We start from the raw sequence: 14902 nt of genomic DNA, 5'->3' as shown, positions 1-14902 counted from the left end.
TCCACTGTTGGTTTGAGGGTTCCATGGTGTAATGGTTAGCACACTGGGCTTTGAATCCAGTGATCTGAGTTCGAGTCTCGGTGGGACCTTTAAAACCTTAGCAATTACTTGGGACATGGTTGAAAGTTTTGTGGTTTCTCCCCTGCCCAATGAAGACATTTATATCAGTCACTTGAAAAAAAAAATCCTTTGTGTAAAGCCCAGTGAAATCATATGCCCCTCCAAATCGGTTTCATGGTGGAATGGTTATCTCCTGACTTCAAATCTCGGTTAAACCTGTACGACTTTATCATAGTACATTTTGTGCCTCCCTATGAAATCATATGCCTCTCACAAATTCCTGTGAGGGTTCCATGGGGTAATGATTAGCACTCTGAACTCTGAACCTATTGGTCTGAGTTCAAGTCTCAGTGGAACCTGTACTTGTTTTTTTCAATTACTTGGAAAGTGTATTTTGTATTGTGTTCTTCCCTATGAAATCATAAACCCCTCCCAAATGTACCATATGCCCCTTCCATTGTTGGTGTGAGGGTTCCATGGTGTAATGGGGAGCACTCCTCACTCTGAATCCAGTTATCTGAGGTCAAGTCTCAGTGGAACCTGTACTTGTTTTTTTCAATTACTTGGAAAGTGTATTTTGTATTGTGTGCCACCCTATGAAATCTTATACCCCTCCCAAATGGATTTGAGGTGTCAATGGTTTAATGGTTAGCACTCTGACTCCAGCAGTCTGAGTTCAGTGAAATCTCTACTCTTCTGTCATTTATTTGGAAGAGCGGTGCTTTTTGTAAATCCATGTGATACCATATGCCCCTTCCATTGTTGGTTTGAGGGTTCCATGGTGTAATGGTTAGCACACTGGGCTTTGAATCCAGTAATCTGAGTTTGAGTCTCGGTGGGACCTTTAAAACATTAGCAATTACTTGGGACATGGTTGTAAGTTTTGTGGTTTCTCCCCTGCCCAATGAAGACATTTATATCAGTCACTTGAAAAAAAAATCCTTTGTGTAAAGCCCAGTGAAATCATATGCCCCTCCAAATCGGCTTGAGGGTTTCATGGTGGAATGGTTATCTCCTGACTTCAAATCTCGGTTAAACCTGTACGACTTTATCAATCTTTAGTACATTTTGTGCCTCCCTATGAAATCATATGCCTCTCACAAATTCCTGTGAGGGTTCCATGGAGTAATGATTAGCACTCTGAACTCTGAACCTAGTGATCTGAGTTCAAGTCTCAGTGGAACCTGTACTTATTTTTTTCAATTACTTGGAAAGTGTATTTTGTATTGTGTGCCGCCCTATGAAATCATATACCCCTCCCAAATGTATTTGAGGTGTCAATGGTGTAATGGTTGGCACTCTGACTCCAGCAGTCTGAGTTCAGTGGAACCTCTACTCAACTGTCATTTATTTGGAAGAGCGGTGATTTTGTAAATACATGTGATACCATATGCCCCTTCCATTGTTGGTGTGAGGGCGTAATGGTTAGCACACTGGGCTTTGAATCCAGTGATCTGAGTTCGAGTCTTGGTGGGACCTGTAAAACTTTAGCAATGACTTGGGACAGGGTTGAGAGTATTGCAGTTTCTTCCCTGCCCAATGAAGTCATTTATATCAGTCACTTGAAAAAAAAAAAAAAAAATTCTGCTTCGTGTGAACCCCAATGAAATCATATGCCCCTCCCAAATAGGTTTCATGGTGGAATGGTTATCTCATGAGTTCAAGTCTCGGTTAAACCTGTACGACTGTATCTATTACCTTTAGTACATTTTGTGCCGCCCTATGAAATCATATGCCTCTCACAAAGTCTTGTGAGGGTTCCATGGTGTAATGGTTAGTACTCTGGACTCTAAATCCAGTGATCTGAGTTCAAGTTTCAGTGGAACCTGTACTTGTTTTTATCAATGACTTAGCAATTATTTGGGACATGGTGAAAGTATTGCAATTTCTTCCCTGCCCAATGAAGTCATTTTTATCAGTCACTTGAAAAAAAAAGATTCTGCTTTGTGGAAAGCCCAATGAAATCATATGCCCCTCCCAAATAGGTTTCATGGTGGAATGGTTATCTCATGAGTTCGTCTCGGTTAAACCTGTACGGCTTAGTACATTTTGTGCCGCCCTATGAAATCATATGCCTCTCACGAAGTACTGCGAGGGTGCCATGGTGTAATGGTTAGCACTCTGGACTCTGAATCCAGTGATCTGAGTTCAAGTCTCAGTGGAACCTGTACTTGTTTTTTTCAATTACTTGGAAAGTGTATTTTGTATTGTGTGCCACCCTATGAAATCTTATACCCCTCCCAAATGGATTTGAGGTGTCAATGGTTTCATGGTTCGCACTCTGACTCCAGCAGTCTGAGTTCAGTGGAACCTCGACTCTTCTGCCGTTTTTTGGAAATACCTGTGATACCATATGCCCCTTCCATTGATGGTGTGAGGGTTCCATGGTGTAATGGTGAGCACTCCTCACTCTGAATCCAGTTATCTGAGGTCAAGTCTCAGTGGAACCTGTACGTGTTTTTTTCAATTACTTGGAAAGTGTATTTTGTATTGTGTTCCGCCCTATGAAATCATAAACCCCTCCCAAATGTATTTGAGGTGTCAATGGTTTAATTTTTAGCACTCTGACTCCAGCAGTCTGAGTTCAGTGGAATCTCTACTCTTCTGTCATTTATTTTGAAGAGCGGTGCTTTTTGTAAATCCATGTGATACCATATGCCCCTTCCACTGTTGGTTTGAGGGTTCCATGGTGTAATGGTTAGCACACTGGGCTTTGAATCCAGTGATCTGAGTTCGAGTCTCGGTGGGACCTTTAAAACCTTAGCAATTACTTGGGACATGGTTGAAAGTTTTGTGGTTTCTCCCCTGCCCAATGAAGACATTTATATCAGTCACTTGAAAAAAAAAATCCTTTGTGTAAAGCCCAGTGAAATCATATGCCCCTCCAAATCGGTTTAATGGTGGAATGGTTATCTCCTGACTTCAAATCTCGGTTAAACCTGTACGACTTTATCAATCTTTAGTACATTTTGTGCCTCCCTATGAAATCATATGCCTCTCACAAATTCCTGTGAGGGTTCCATGGAGTAATGATTAGCACTCTGAACCTAGTGATCTGTGTTCAAGTCTCAGTGGAACCTGTACTTATTTTTTTCAATTACTTAGAAAGTGTATTTTGTATTGTGTGCCGCCCTATGAAATCATATACCCCTCCCAAATGTTTTTGAGGTGTCAATGGTTTAATGGTAAGCACTCTGACTCCAGCAGTCTGAGTTCAGTGGAACCTCTACTCTTCTGTCATTTATTTGGAAGAGCGGTGCTTTTTGTAAATCCATGTGATACCCCAATGAAATCATATGCCCCTCCCAAATAGGTTTCATGGTGGAATGGTTATCTCATGAGTTCAAGTCTCGGTAAAACCTATACGACTATCAATTACCTTTAGTACATTTTGTGCCGCCCTATGAAATCATATGCCTCTCACAAAGTCTTTTGAGGGTTCCATGGTGTAATGGTTAGCACACTGGGCTTTGAATCCAGTGATCTGAGTTCGAGTCTCGGTGGGACCTTTAAAACCTTAGCAATTACTTGGGACATGGTTGAAAGTCTTGTGGTTTCTCCCCTGCCCAATGAAGACATTTATATCAGTCACTTGAAAAAAAAAATCCTTTGTGTAAAGCCCAGTGAAATCATATGCCCCTCCAAATCGGTTTAATGGTGGAATGGTTATCTCCTGACTTCAAATCTCGGTTAAACCTGTACGACTTTATCAATCTTTAGTACATTTTGTGCCTCCCTATGAAATCATATGCCTCTCACAAATTCCTGTGAGGGTTCCATGGAGTAATGATTAGCACTCTGAACCTAGTGATCTGTGTTCAAGTCTCAGTGGAACCTGTACTTATTTTTTTCAATTACTTAGAAAGTGTATTTTGTATTGTGTGCCGCCCTATGAAATCATATACCCCTCCCAAATGTTTTTGAGGTGTCAATGGTTTAATGGTAAGCACTCTGACTCCAGCAGTCTGAGTTCAGTGGAACCTCTACTCTTCTGTCATTTATTTGGAAGAGCGGTGCTTTTTGTAAATCCATGTGATACCCCAATGAAATCATATGCCCCTCCCAAATAGGTTTCATGGTGGAATGGTTATCTCATGAGTTCAAGTCTCGGTTAAACCTGTACGACTGTATCAATTACCTTTAGTACATTTTGTGCCGCCCTATGAAATCATATGCCTCTCACAAAGTCTTGTGAGGGTTCCATGGTGTAATGGTTAGCACTCTGGACTCTGAATCCAGTGATCTGAGTTCAAGTCTCAGTGGAACCTGTACTTGTTTTTTTCAATTACTTGGTAAGTGTATTCTGTATTGTGTGCCGCCCTATGAAATCATCTTCCCCTCCCAAATGTGTTTGAGGTGTCAATGGTTTAATGGTTCGCACTCTGACTCCAGCAGTCTGAGTTCAGTGGAACCTCTCCTCTTCTGTCATTTCTTTGGAAGAGCGGTGCTTTTTGTAAATACCTACCATATCCACCTTCCATTGTGCAAGTATGCCTCTCACAAAGTCTTGTGAGGGTTCCATGGTGTAATGGTTAGCACTCTGGACTCTGAATCCAGTGATCTGAGTTCAAATCTCAGTGGAACCTGTACTTTTTTTTATCAATGACTTAGCAATTATTTGGGACATGGTGAAAGTATTGCAGTTTCTTCCCTGCCCAATGAAGTCATTTTTATCAGTCACTTGAAAAAAAAAGATTCTGCTTTGTGGAAAGCCCAATGAAATCATATGCCCCTCGCAAATAGGTTTCATGGTGGAATGGTTATCTCATGAGTTCAAGTCTCGGTTAAACCTGTACGACTGGATCTTTAGTACATTTTGTACCGCCCTATGAAATCATATGCCTCTCACAAAGTACTGTGAGGGTTCCATGGTGTAATGGTTAGCACTCTGGACTCTGAATCCAGTGATCTGAGTTCAAGCCTCAGTGGAACCTGTACTTGTTTTTTTCAATTATTTGGAAAGTGTATTTTGTATTGTCTGCCGCCCTATGAAATCATATACCCCTCCCAAATGGATTTGAGGTGTCAATGGTTTCATGGTTCGCACTCTGACTCCAGCAGTCTGAGTTCAGTGGAACCTCTCCTCTTCTGTCATTTCTTTGGAAGAGCGGTGCTTTTTGTAAATACCTGTGATACCATATGCACCTTCCATTGTTTGTGTCAGGGTTTCATGGTGTAATGGTTAGCACTCTGGACTCTGAATCCAGTGATCTGAGTTCAAGTCTCAGTGGAACCTGTACTTGTTTTTTTCAATTACTTGGAAAGTGTATTTTGTATTGTGTGCCACCCTATGAAATCATACACCCCTCCCAAATGGATTTGAGGTGTCAATGGTTAAATTTTTAGCACTCTGACTCCAGCAGTCTGAGTTCAGTGGAATCTCTACTCTTCTGTCATTTATTTTGAAGAGCGGTGCTTTTTGTAAATCCATGTGATACCATATGCCCCTTCCACTGTTGGTTAGAGGGTTCCATGGTGTAATGGTTAGCGCACTGGGCTTTGAATCCAGTGATCTGAGTTCGAGTCTCGGTGGGACCTTTAAAACCTTAGCAATTACTTGGGACATGGTTGAAAGTTTTGTGGTTTCTCCCCTGCCCAATGAAGACATTTATATCAGTCACTTGAAAAAAAAAATCCTTTGTGTAAAGCCCAGTGAAATCATATGCCCCTCCAAATCGGTTTCATGGTGGAATGGTTATCTCCTGACTTCAAATCTCGGTTAAACCTGTACGACTTTATCAATCTTTAGTACATTTTGTGCCTCCCTATGAAATCATATGCCTCTCACAAATTCCTGTGAGGGTTCCATGGAGTAATGATTAGCACTCTGAACCTAGTGATCTGTGTTCAAGTCTCAGTGGAACCTGTACTTATTTTTTTCAATTACTTAGAAAGTGTATTTTGTATTGTGTGCCGCCCTATGAAATCATATACCCCTCCCAAATGTTTTTGAGGTGTCAATGGTTTAATGGTAAGCACTCTGACTCCAGCAGTCTGAGTTCAGTGGAACCTCTACTCTTCTGTCATTTATTTGGAAGAGCGGTGCTTTTTGTAAATCCATGTGATAGCCCAATGAAATCATATGCCCCTCCCAAATAGGTTTCATTGTGGAATGGTTATCTCATGAGTTCAAGTCTCGGTTAAACCTGTACGACTGTATCAATTACCTTTAGTACATTTTGTGCCGCCCTATGAAATCATATGCCTCTCACAAAGTCTTTTGAGGGTTCCATGGTGTAATGGTTAGCACACTGGGCTTTGAATCCAGTGATCTGAGTTCGAGTCTCGGTGGGACCTTTAAAACCTTAGCAATTACTTGGGACATGGTTGAAAGTTTTGTGGTTTCTCCCCTGCCCAATGAAGACATTTATATCAGTCACTTGAAAAAAAAAATCCTTTGTGTAAAGCCCAGTGAAATCATATGCCCCTCCAAATCGGTTTCATGGTGGAATGGTTATCTCCTGACTTCAAATCTCGGTTAAACCTGTACGACTTTATCAATCTTTAGTACATTTTGTGCCTCCCTATGAAATCATATGCCTCTCACAAATTCCTGTGAGGGTTCCATGGAGTAATGATTAGCACTCTGAACTCTGAACCTAGTGATCTGTGTTCAAGTCTCAGTGGAACCTGTACTTATTTTTTTCAATTACTTAGAAAGTGTATTTTGTATTGTGTGCCGCCCTATGAAATCATATACCCCTCCCAAATGTTTTTGAGGTGTCAATGGTTTAATGGTAAGCACTCTGACTCCAGCAGTCTGAGTTCAGTGGAACCTCTACTCTTCTGTCATTTATTTGGAAGAGCGGTGCTTTTTGTAAATCCATGTGATACCCCAATGAAATCATATGCCCCTCCCAAATAGGTTTCATGGTGGAATGGTTATCTCATGAGTTCAAGTCTCGGTTAAACCTGTACGACTGTATCAATTACCTTTAGTACATTTTGTGCCGCCCTATGAAATCATAGGCCTCTCACAAAGTCTTTTGAGGGTTCCATGGTGTAATGGTTAGCACTCTGGACTCTGAATCCAGTGATCTGAGTTCAAGTCTCAGTGGAACCTGTACTTGTTTTTTTCAATTACTTGGTAAGTGTATTCTGTATTGTGTGCCGCCCTATGAAATCATCTTCCCCTCCCAAATGTGTTTGAGGTGTCAATGGTTTAATGGTTCGCACTCTGACGACAGCAGTCTGAGTTCAGTGGAACTTCTCCTCTTCTGTCATTTCTTTGGAAGAGCGGCGCTTTTTGTAAATACCTGTGATACCATATGCACCTTCCATGGCTTGGGTCAGGGTTTCATGGTTGTTCTTTCGGTCACGACCCACAGCTCATGACCATAGGTGAGGGTAGGAACGAAGATCGACCGGTAAATTGAGAGCTTCGCCTTTCGGCTTAGCTCTTTCTTTACCACAACGGACCGATACAAAGTCCGCATCACTGCAGACGCTGCACCGATCCGCCTGTCGATCTCCCGTTCCATTCTTCCCTCACTCGTGAACAAGACCCCAAGATACTTGAATTCCTCCACTTGGGGCAGGATCTCATCCCCGACCTGGAGATGGCATGCCACCCTTTCCCGACTGAGGACCATGGTCTCAGATTTGGAGGTGCTGATTCTCATCCCAGCCGCTTCACACTCGGCTGCGAACTGCTCCAATGAGAGTTGGAGGTCACGGCTTGATGAAGCCAACAAAACCACATCATCTGCAAAAAGCAGAGATGCAATACTGAGGCCACCAAACCGGACCCCCTCTACGCCTCGGCTGCGTCTAGAAATTCTGTCCATAAAAGTTATGAACAGAATCGGCGACAAAGGGCAGCCTTGGCGGAGTCCAACCCTCACCGGGAACGAGTTCGACTTACTGCCGGATATGCGGACCAAACTCTGACTCCGGTCGTACAGGGACCGAACAGCCCGTATCAGGGGGTTCGGTACCCCATACTCCCGAAGCACTCTCCACAGGACTCCCCGAGGGACACGGTCGAACGCCTTCTCCAAGTCCACAAAACACATGTAGACTGGTTGGGCGAACTCCCATGCACCCTCGAGGACCCTGCCGAGGGTGTAGAGCTGGTCCACTGTTCCACGGCCAGGACGAAAACCACACTGCTCCTCCTGAATCTGAGATTCGACTTCCCGACGGACCCTCCTCTCCAGCACCCCTGAATAGACCTTACCAGGGAGGCTGAGCAGTGTGATCCCCCTGTAGTTGGAACACACCCTCCGGTCCCCCTTCTTAAAAAGGGGGACCAGCACCCCAGTCTGCCAATCCAGAGGCACTGTCCCCGATGTCCACGCGATGTTGCAGAGGCGTGTCAACCAGGACAGCCCCACAACATCCAGAGCCTTTAGGAACTCCGGGCGAATCTCATCCACCCCCGGGGCCCTGCCACCGAGGAGCTTTTTAACTACCTCGGTGACCTCAAACCCAGAGATAGGAGAGCCCGCCTCAGAGAACCCACACTCTGCTTCCCCATGGGAAGGCGTGTCGGTGGAATTGAGGTCAGCAGCGCCCCATCCCCACTATACACAGTGTTGGTGGTGCACTGCTTTCCTCTCCTGAGACGTCGGATGGTGGACCAGAATTTCCTCGAAGCCGTCCGGAAGTCTTTCTCCATGGACTCACCGAACTCCTCCCATGCCCGGGTTTTTGCTTCAGCGACCACCAGAGCTGCATTCCGCTTGGCCAGCCGGTACCCATCAGCTGCCTCAGGAGTCCCACAGGCCAAAAAGGCCCGATAGGACTCCTTCTTCAGCTTGACGGCATCCCTCACCGTTGGTGTCCACCAACGGGTTCGGGGATTGCCGCCACGACAGGCACCGACCACCTTACGGCCACAGCTCCGGTCGGCCGCCTCAGCAATGGAGGCGCGGAACATGGTCCACTCGGACTCGATGTCCCCCGCCTCCCCCGGAACATGAGCAAAGTTCTGTCGGAGGTGGGAGTTGAAACTCCTTCTGACAGGGGATTCTGCCAGACGTTCCCAGCAGACCCTCACAATACGTTTGGGCCTGCCACGTCGGACCGGCATCTTCCCCCACCATCGGAGCCAACTCACCACCAGGTGGTGATCAGTTGACAGCTCCGCCCTTCTCTTCACCCGAGTGTCCAAGACATGCGGCCGCAAGTCCGATGACACGACCACAAAGTCGATCATCGAACTGCGACCTAGGGTGTCCTGGTGCCAAGTGCACGTGTGGACACCCTTATGCTTGAACATGGTGTTCGTTATGGACAATCCGTGACGAGCACAGAAGTCCAATAACAGAACACCGCTCGGGTTCTGATCGGGGGGGCCGTTCCTCCCAATCGCGCCCTTCCAGGTCTCACTGTCATTGCCCACGTGAGCATTGAAGTCCCCCAACAGAACAATGGCGCTCTCCAGCACCCCCTCCAAGGACTCCAAAAAGGGTGGGTACTCTGAACTGCTGTTTGGTGCATAGGCACAAACAACAGTCAGGACCCGTCCCCCCACCCGAAGGCGGAGGGAGGCTACCCTCTCGTCCACCGGGGTGAACCCCAACGTACAGGCGCCGAGCCGGGGGGCACTAAGTATACCCACACCTGCTCGGCGCCTCTCACCATGGGCAACTCCAGAGTGGAAGAGAGTCCAACCCCTCTCGAGAGGACTGGTACCAGAGCCCCAGGTGTGTGTGGAGGCGAGTCCGACTATATCGAGTCGGAACTTCTCGACCTCACACACCAGCTCGGGCTCCTTCCCTGCCAGAGAGGTGACATTCCACGTCCCTAGAGCCAGCTTCTGTAGCCGGGGATCGGATCGCCAAGGTCCCCGCCTTCGGCCACCGCCCAGCTCACACTGCACCCAACCCCTATGGCCCCTCCCACAGGTGGTGAGCCCATGGGAAGGGGTACCCACGTTACCCTTTCGGGCTGTGCCCGGCCGGACCCCATGGGTGCAGGCCCGGCCACCAGGCGCTGGCCTTCGAGCCCCACCACCAGGCCTGGCTCCAGCGGGGGGCCCCGGTGGCCCGTGTCCGGGCAAGGGAAAACGAAGTCCATTGTTTGTCGTCATCATTAGGGGTCTTTGAGCCGTGCTTTGTCTGGTCCCTCACCTAGGACCTGTTTGTCATGGGTGACCCTGCCAGGGGCATAAAGCCCCAGACAACGTAGCTCCTAGGATCACTGGGACACACAAACCCCTCCACCACGACAAGGTGACGGCTCAAGGAGGACGACTGTATCACCTTTAGTAGATTTTGTGCCGCCCTATGAAATCATATGCCTCTCACAAAGTCTTTTGAGGGTTCCATGGTGTAATGGTTAGCACTCTGGACTCTGAATCCAGTGATCTGAGTTCAAGTCTCAGTGGAACCTCTACTTGTTTTTTTTCAATTACTTGGTAAGTGTATTCTGTATTGTGTGCCGCCCTATGAAATCATCTTCCCCTCCCAAATGTGTTTGAGGTGTCAATGGTTTAATGGTTCGCACTCTGACTACAGCAGTCTGAGTTCAGTGGAACCTCGACTCTTCTGTCATTTATTTGGAAGGTGCTTTTTGTAAATACCTGTGATACCATATCCCCCTTCCATTGTTGGTGTGAGGGTTCCATGGTGTAATGGTTTGCACACTGGGCTTTGAATCCAGTGATCTGAGTTCGAGTCTCGGTGGGACCTTTAAACCTTTAGCAATTATTTGGGACATGGTTGAAAGTATTGCAGTTTCTACCCTGCCCAATGAAGTCATTTAATCAGTCACTTGGAGAAAAAAAAAATTCTGCTTTGTGTGAACCCCAATGAAATCATATGCCCCTCCCAAATAGGTTTCATGGTGGAATGGTTATCTCATGAGTTCAAGTCTCGGTTAAACCTGTACGACTGTATCAATTACCTTTAGTACATTTTGTGCCGCCCTATGAAATCATATGCCTCTCACAAAGTACTGTGAGGGTTCCATGGTGTAATGGTTAGCACTCTGGACTCTGAATCCAGTGATCTGAGTTCAAGTCTCAGTGGAACCTGTACTTGTTTTTTTCAATTACTTGGAAAGTGTATTTTGTATTGTGTGCCACCCTATGAAATCATATACCCCTCCCAAATGGATTTGAGGTGTCAATGGTTTCATGGTTCGCACTCTGACTCCAGCAGTCTGAGTTCAGTGGAACCTCGACTCTTCTGTCATTTATTTGGAAGAGCGGTGCTTTTTGTAAATACCTGTGATACCATATGCCCCTTCCATTGTTGATGTGAGGGTTCCATGGTGTAATGGTTAGCACACTGGGCTTTGAATCCAGTGATCTGAGTTCGAGTCTCGGTGGGACCTTTAAACCTTTAGCAATTACCTGGGACATGGTTGAAAGTATTGCAGTTTCTATCCTGCCCAATGAAGTCATTTATATCAGTCACTTGGAAAAAAAAAAATAAAAATAGAAAAAAAAAATTCTGCTTCGTGTGAACCCCAATGAAATCATATGCCTCTCAAAAAGTCTTGTGAGGGTTCCATGCTGTAATGGTTAGCACTCTGGACTCTGAATCCAGTGATCTGTGTTTTTTTTCTGTGTATTTTGTATAGTGTGCCACCCTATGAAATCATATACCCCTCCCAAATGGATTTGAGGTGTCAATGGTTTCATGGTTCGCACTCTGACTCCAGCAGTCTGAGTTCAGTGGAACCTCGACTCTTCTGTCATTTATTTGGAAGAGCGGCTTTTTGTAAATACCTGTGATACCATATGCCCCTTCCATTGTTGGTGTGAGGGTTCAATGAATCCAGTGATCTGAGTTTGAGTCTCGGTGGGACCTTTAAACCTTTAGCAATTACCTGGGACATGGTTGAAAGTATTGCAGTTTCTACCCTGCCCAATGAAGTCATTTATATCAGTCACTTGGAAAAAAAAAATTCTGCTTCGTGTGAACCCCAATGAAATCATATGCCCCTCCCAAATAGGTTTCATGGTGGAATGGTTATCTCATGAGTTCAAGTCTCGGTTAAACCTGTACGACTGTACCTTTAGTACATTTTGTGCCGCCCTATGAAATCATATGCCTCTCACAAAGTACTGTGAGGGTTCCATGGTGTAATGGTTAGCACTCTGGACTCTGAATCCAGTGATCTGAGTTCAAGTCTCAGTGGAACCTGTACTTGTTTTACTTGGAAAGTGTATCAGAATCAGAATCAGAATCAGAATCATCTTTATTTGCCAAGTATGTCCAAAACACACAAGGAATTTGTCTCCGGTAGTTGGAGCCGCTCTAGTACAACAGACAGTCAATTTACAGAACACTTTGGAGACATAAAGACATTGACAAAAAACAACAACAAACAACAATTGTGCAAAAAGATGCAGAGTCCTCAGTTCGAATGGCTAATGACGCAATAGTCCGGTGCAATGACCATTGTGCAAAGGGCACTGAGACTTCAAGGAGTGTATGCGGTTTAAAGTGACGAGTACTGCGATAATCTGGGACAATGGTTGTGCAAATGTTACAGATACTCCTCAATCAGTGTGCAAATGAAGCAGATACTACTCTGGCATGAGTGGCCACTATATGCAAATAGTGCAGCACGGCGAGACAACTACAGTGAGTGCACGAGTAATACATAATACAGAATACAGAAATGTGACAACGAACTCAAGTCAAAAAATTGCCAGCTTGTTGTAATGGAATTGTAAGTTAGCTGTTCAAGAAGTTGATTGCAAGAGGGAAGAAGCTGTTGGAATGTCTACTAGTTCTAGTTTGCATTGATCGGTAGCGCCTACCTGAGGGAAGGAGCTGGAAGAGCTGGTGACCGGGGTGGGGAGGGTCCGAGAGGATTTTGCACGCCCTTGTCTTAGTTCTGGCAGCGTGCAAGTCCTCAAGGGTGGGTAGGGGGGGTACCGACAATCCTTTCAGCAGTTTTGATTGTCCGTTGCAGTCGGAGTTTGTCCTTTTTTGTAGCAGCACCAAACCAGACTGTGATGGAAGAACACAGGACTGATTCGATGACCGCTGTGTAGAACTGTCTCAGCAGCTCCGGTGGCAGGCCATGCTTTCTCAGAAGCCGCAGGAAGTACATCCTCTGCTGGGCCTTTTTGAGGACGGAGTTGATGTTAGTCGCCCACTTCAGGTCCTGGGAGATTGTAATTCCCAGGAACTTGAAGGTCTCGACGGTTGACACAAGGCAGCTGGACAGCGTGAGGGGCAGCTGTGGCGAAGGATGCCTCCTGAAGTCCACGATCATCTCTACAGTCTTGAGCGTGTTCAGCTCCAGGTTGTGTCGGCCGCACCACAGCTCCAGCCGCTCCGCTTCCTGTCGATATGCAGACTCGTCACCGTCCTTGATGAGGCCGATGACAGTGGTGTCATCTGCAAACTTCAGGAGTTTGACAGTCGGGTTCGCTGAGGTGCAGTCGTTCGTGTAGAGAGAGAAGAGCAGCGGAGAGAGGACACAACCTTGGGGCGCCCCAGTGCTGATGCTGCGTGTGGATGAGGTGGCCTCCCCCAGCCTGACCTGCTGTGTCCTGCCCGTCAGAAAGCTGTAGATCCACTGGCAGATGGCAGGTGAGACGCTGAGCTGGAGAAGCTTGGATGAAAGGAGTTCAGGGATGATGGTGTTGAACGCTGAGCTGAAGTCCACGAACAGGATCCTCGCGTAGGTCCCTGCACTGTCGAGGTGTTCTAGGATGAAGTGCAGTCCCATGTTGACTGCATCATCCGCAGATCTGTTCGCTTGGTAGGCAAACTGCAGGGGGTCCAGCAGGGGACCTGTGACACTCTTGAGGTGGTCCAGCACGAGACGTTCAAAGGACTTCATGACCACAGATGTCAAAGCGACAGGCCTGTAGTCATTCAGACCCGAGATTGCAGGTTTCTTGGGGACTGGGATGATGGTGGAGCGTTTGAAGCAGGATGGAACTTCGCACATTTCCAGTGATCTGTTGAAGATCTGAGTGAAGACTGGCGCGAGCTGGTCCGCGCAGACTTTGAGGCAGGATGGAGACACGTGGTCCGGGCCTGCCGCTTTGTTAATCTTTTGTTGTTTGAAGATGCGTCTCACATCCTGTTCATGGATGGTTAACGCAGAGGTCAGAGGTGTGATTGTGGTCGCGGGTGGGGCCGGGTTGGTGTGTGGTGTGAAACTGTCCTTTTCAAATCTGCAGTAGAAGGTATTCAAGTCGTTGGCTAGTGTGCTATTGTTCTCAGCTTGGGGGGATCGTCGCTTGTAATTAGTCAGCGACTGGAATGCATGCCAGACTGATTTAGAGTCGTTTGCGCTAAACTGTTTTTCCAACTTTGCTGTATAGATCCTCTTTGCAATGTTAATTTCTTTGGTCAGCTGGTTTCTAGCTCGATTATACAGGGCCCTGTCCCCGCTCTGATATGCGTCCTCCTTAGCTTGGCGAAGCTGCTTAAGTTTAGCAGTGAACCACGGCTTATTGTTGTTGAATGTGCGAAATGATTTTGTTGGAACACAGACCTCTTCACAGAAACTGATATAGGATGTGACAGTGTCCGTATATTCATCCAGGCTGCCAGCTGAATTTTCAAAGACACTCCAGTCTGTGCAGTCTAAGCAGCTTTGAAGTTCCATCTTGGCTTCATTTGTCCACTTTTTGACTGTTTTCACTGTAGGCTTCGCACATTTAAGTTCTTGCCTGTACGTCGGTATTAAGTGAATTAAGCAGTGATCAGACGAGCCCAAGGCTGCGCGAGGTATAGCACGGTATGCGTTTTTTACCGTGGTGTAGCAGTGGTCTAAAGTATTATTTTCCCTGGTAGGACAGTCGATGTGCTGCTTGTATTTAGGGAGTTCGTGGTTGAGTTTAGCTTTGTTAAAGTCCCCGAGAATAATGAGGGGTGAGTCGGGGTGTTTTTTTTCAATTTCGTTGACTTGATCGGCG

General features: G+C 46.3%; 1 protein-coding gene and 17 non-coding genes across 18 annotated transcripts in view; all 18 read left to right on the top strand.

Annotated features, from left to right (window-relative positions):
- The window catches only part of unc13a (unc-13 homolog A (C. elegans)), a 106409-nt gene that overhangs the window by 42515 nt on the left and 48992 nt on the right, over nt 1-14902 (top strand). The gene's annotated exons all lie outside the window — the stretch shown is intronic.
- On the top strand, nt 18-89 carry trnaq-uug (transfer RNA glutamine (anticodon UUG)). Its single transcript has one exon. It is a non-coding gene; the product is annotated as a tRNA-Gln (tRNA).
- trnaq-uug (transfer RNA glutamine (anticodon UUG)) lies at nt 833-904 on the top strand. Its single transcript has one exon. It is a non-coding gene; the product is annotated as a tRNA-Gln (tRNA).
- trnaq-cug (transfer RNA glutamine (anticodon CUG)) lies at nt 2156-2227 on the top strand. The gene has a single exon. It is a non-coding gene; the product is annotated as a tRNA-Gln (tRNA).
- Nucleotides 2741-2812, top strand: trnaq-uug (transfer RNA glutamine (anticodon UUG)). The gene has a single exon. It is a non-coding gene; the product is annotated as a tRNA-Gln (tRNA).
- Nucleotides 3498-3569, top strand: trnaq-uug (transfer RNA glutamine (anticodon UUG)). The gene has a single exon. It is a non-coding gene; the product is annotated as a tRNA-Gln (tRNA).
- trnaq-cug (transfer RNA glutamine (anticodon CUG)) lies at nt 4257-4328 on the top strand. Its single transcript has one exon. It is a non-coding gene; the product is annotated as a tRNA-Gln (tRNA).
- Nucleotides 4575-4646, top strand: trnaq-cug (transfer RNA glutamine (anticodon CUG)). The gene has a single exon. It is a non-coding gene; the product is annotated as a tRNA-Gln (tRNA).
- trnaq-cug (transfer RNA glutamine (anticodon CUG)) lies at nt 4923-4994 on the top strand. Its single transcript has one exon. It is a non-coding gene; the product is annotated as a tRNA-Gln (tRNA).
- Nucleotides 5225-5296, top strand: trnaq-cug (transfer RNA glutamine (anticodon CUG)). The gene has a single exon. It is a non-coding gene; the product is annotated as a tRNA-Gln (tRNA).
- Nucleotides 5527-5598, top strand: trnaq-uug (transfer RNA glutamine (anticodon UUG)). Its single transcript has one exon. It is a non-coding gene; the product is annotated as a tRNA-Gln (tRNA).
- trnaq-uug (transfer RNA glutamine (anticodon UUG)) lies at nt 6286-6357 on the top strand. The gene has a single exon. It is a non-coding gene; the product is annotated as a tRNA-Gln (tRNA).
- trnaq-cug (transfer RNA glutamine (anticodon CUG)) lies at nt 7052-7123 on the top strand. The gene has a single exon. It is a non-coding gene; the product is annotated as a tRNA-Gln (tRNA).
- Nucleotides 10327-10398, top strand: trnaq-cug (transfer RNA glutamine (anticodon CUG)). Its single transcript has one exon. It is a non-coding gene; the product is annotated as a tRNA-Gln (tRNA).
- trnaq-uug (transfer RNA glutamine (anticodon UUG)) lies at nt 10626-10697 on the top strand. The gene has a single exon. It is a non-coding gene; the product is annotated as a tRNA-Gln (tRNA).
- On the top strand, nt 10970-11041 carry trnaq-cug (transfer RNA glutamine (anticodon CUG)). Its single transcript has one exon. It is a non-coding gene; the product is annotated as a tRNA-Gln (tRNA).
- On the top strand, nt 11272-11343 carry trnaq-uug (transfer RNA glutamine (anticodon UUG)). Its single transcript has one exon. It is a non-coding gene; the product is annotated as a tRNA-Gln (tRNA).
- trnaq-cug (transfer RNA glutamine (anticodon CUG)) lies at nt 12087-12158 on the top strand. The gene has a single exon. It is a non-coding gene; the product is annotated as a tRNA-Gln (tRNA).

This window comes from Phyllopteryx taeniolatus, chromosome 7, assembly GCF_024500385.1.
Source record: "Phyllopteryx taeniolatus isolate TA_2022b chromosome 7, UOR_Ptae_1.2, whole genome shotgun sequence".
Taxonomy (NCBI): domain Eukaryota; kingdom Metazoa; phylum Chordata; class Actinopteri; order Syngnathiformes; family Syngnathidae; genus Phyllopteryx; species Phyllopteryx taeniolatus.
This window is presented reverse-complemented; position numbering and strand designations above follow the sequence as displayed.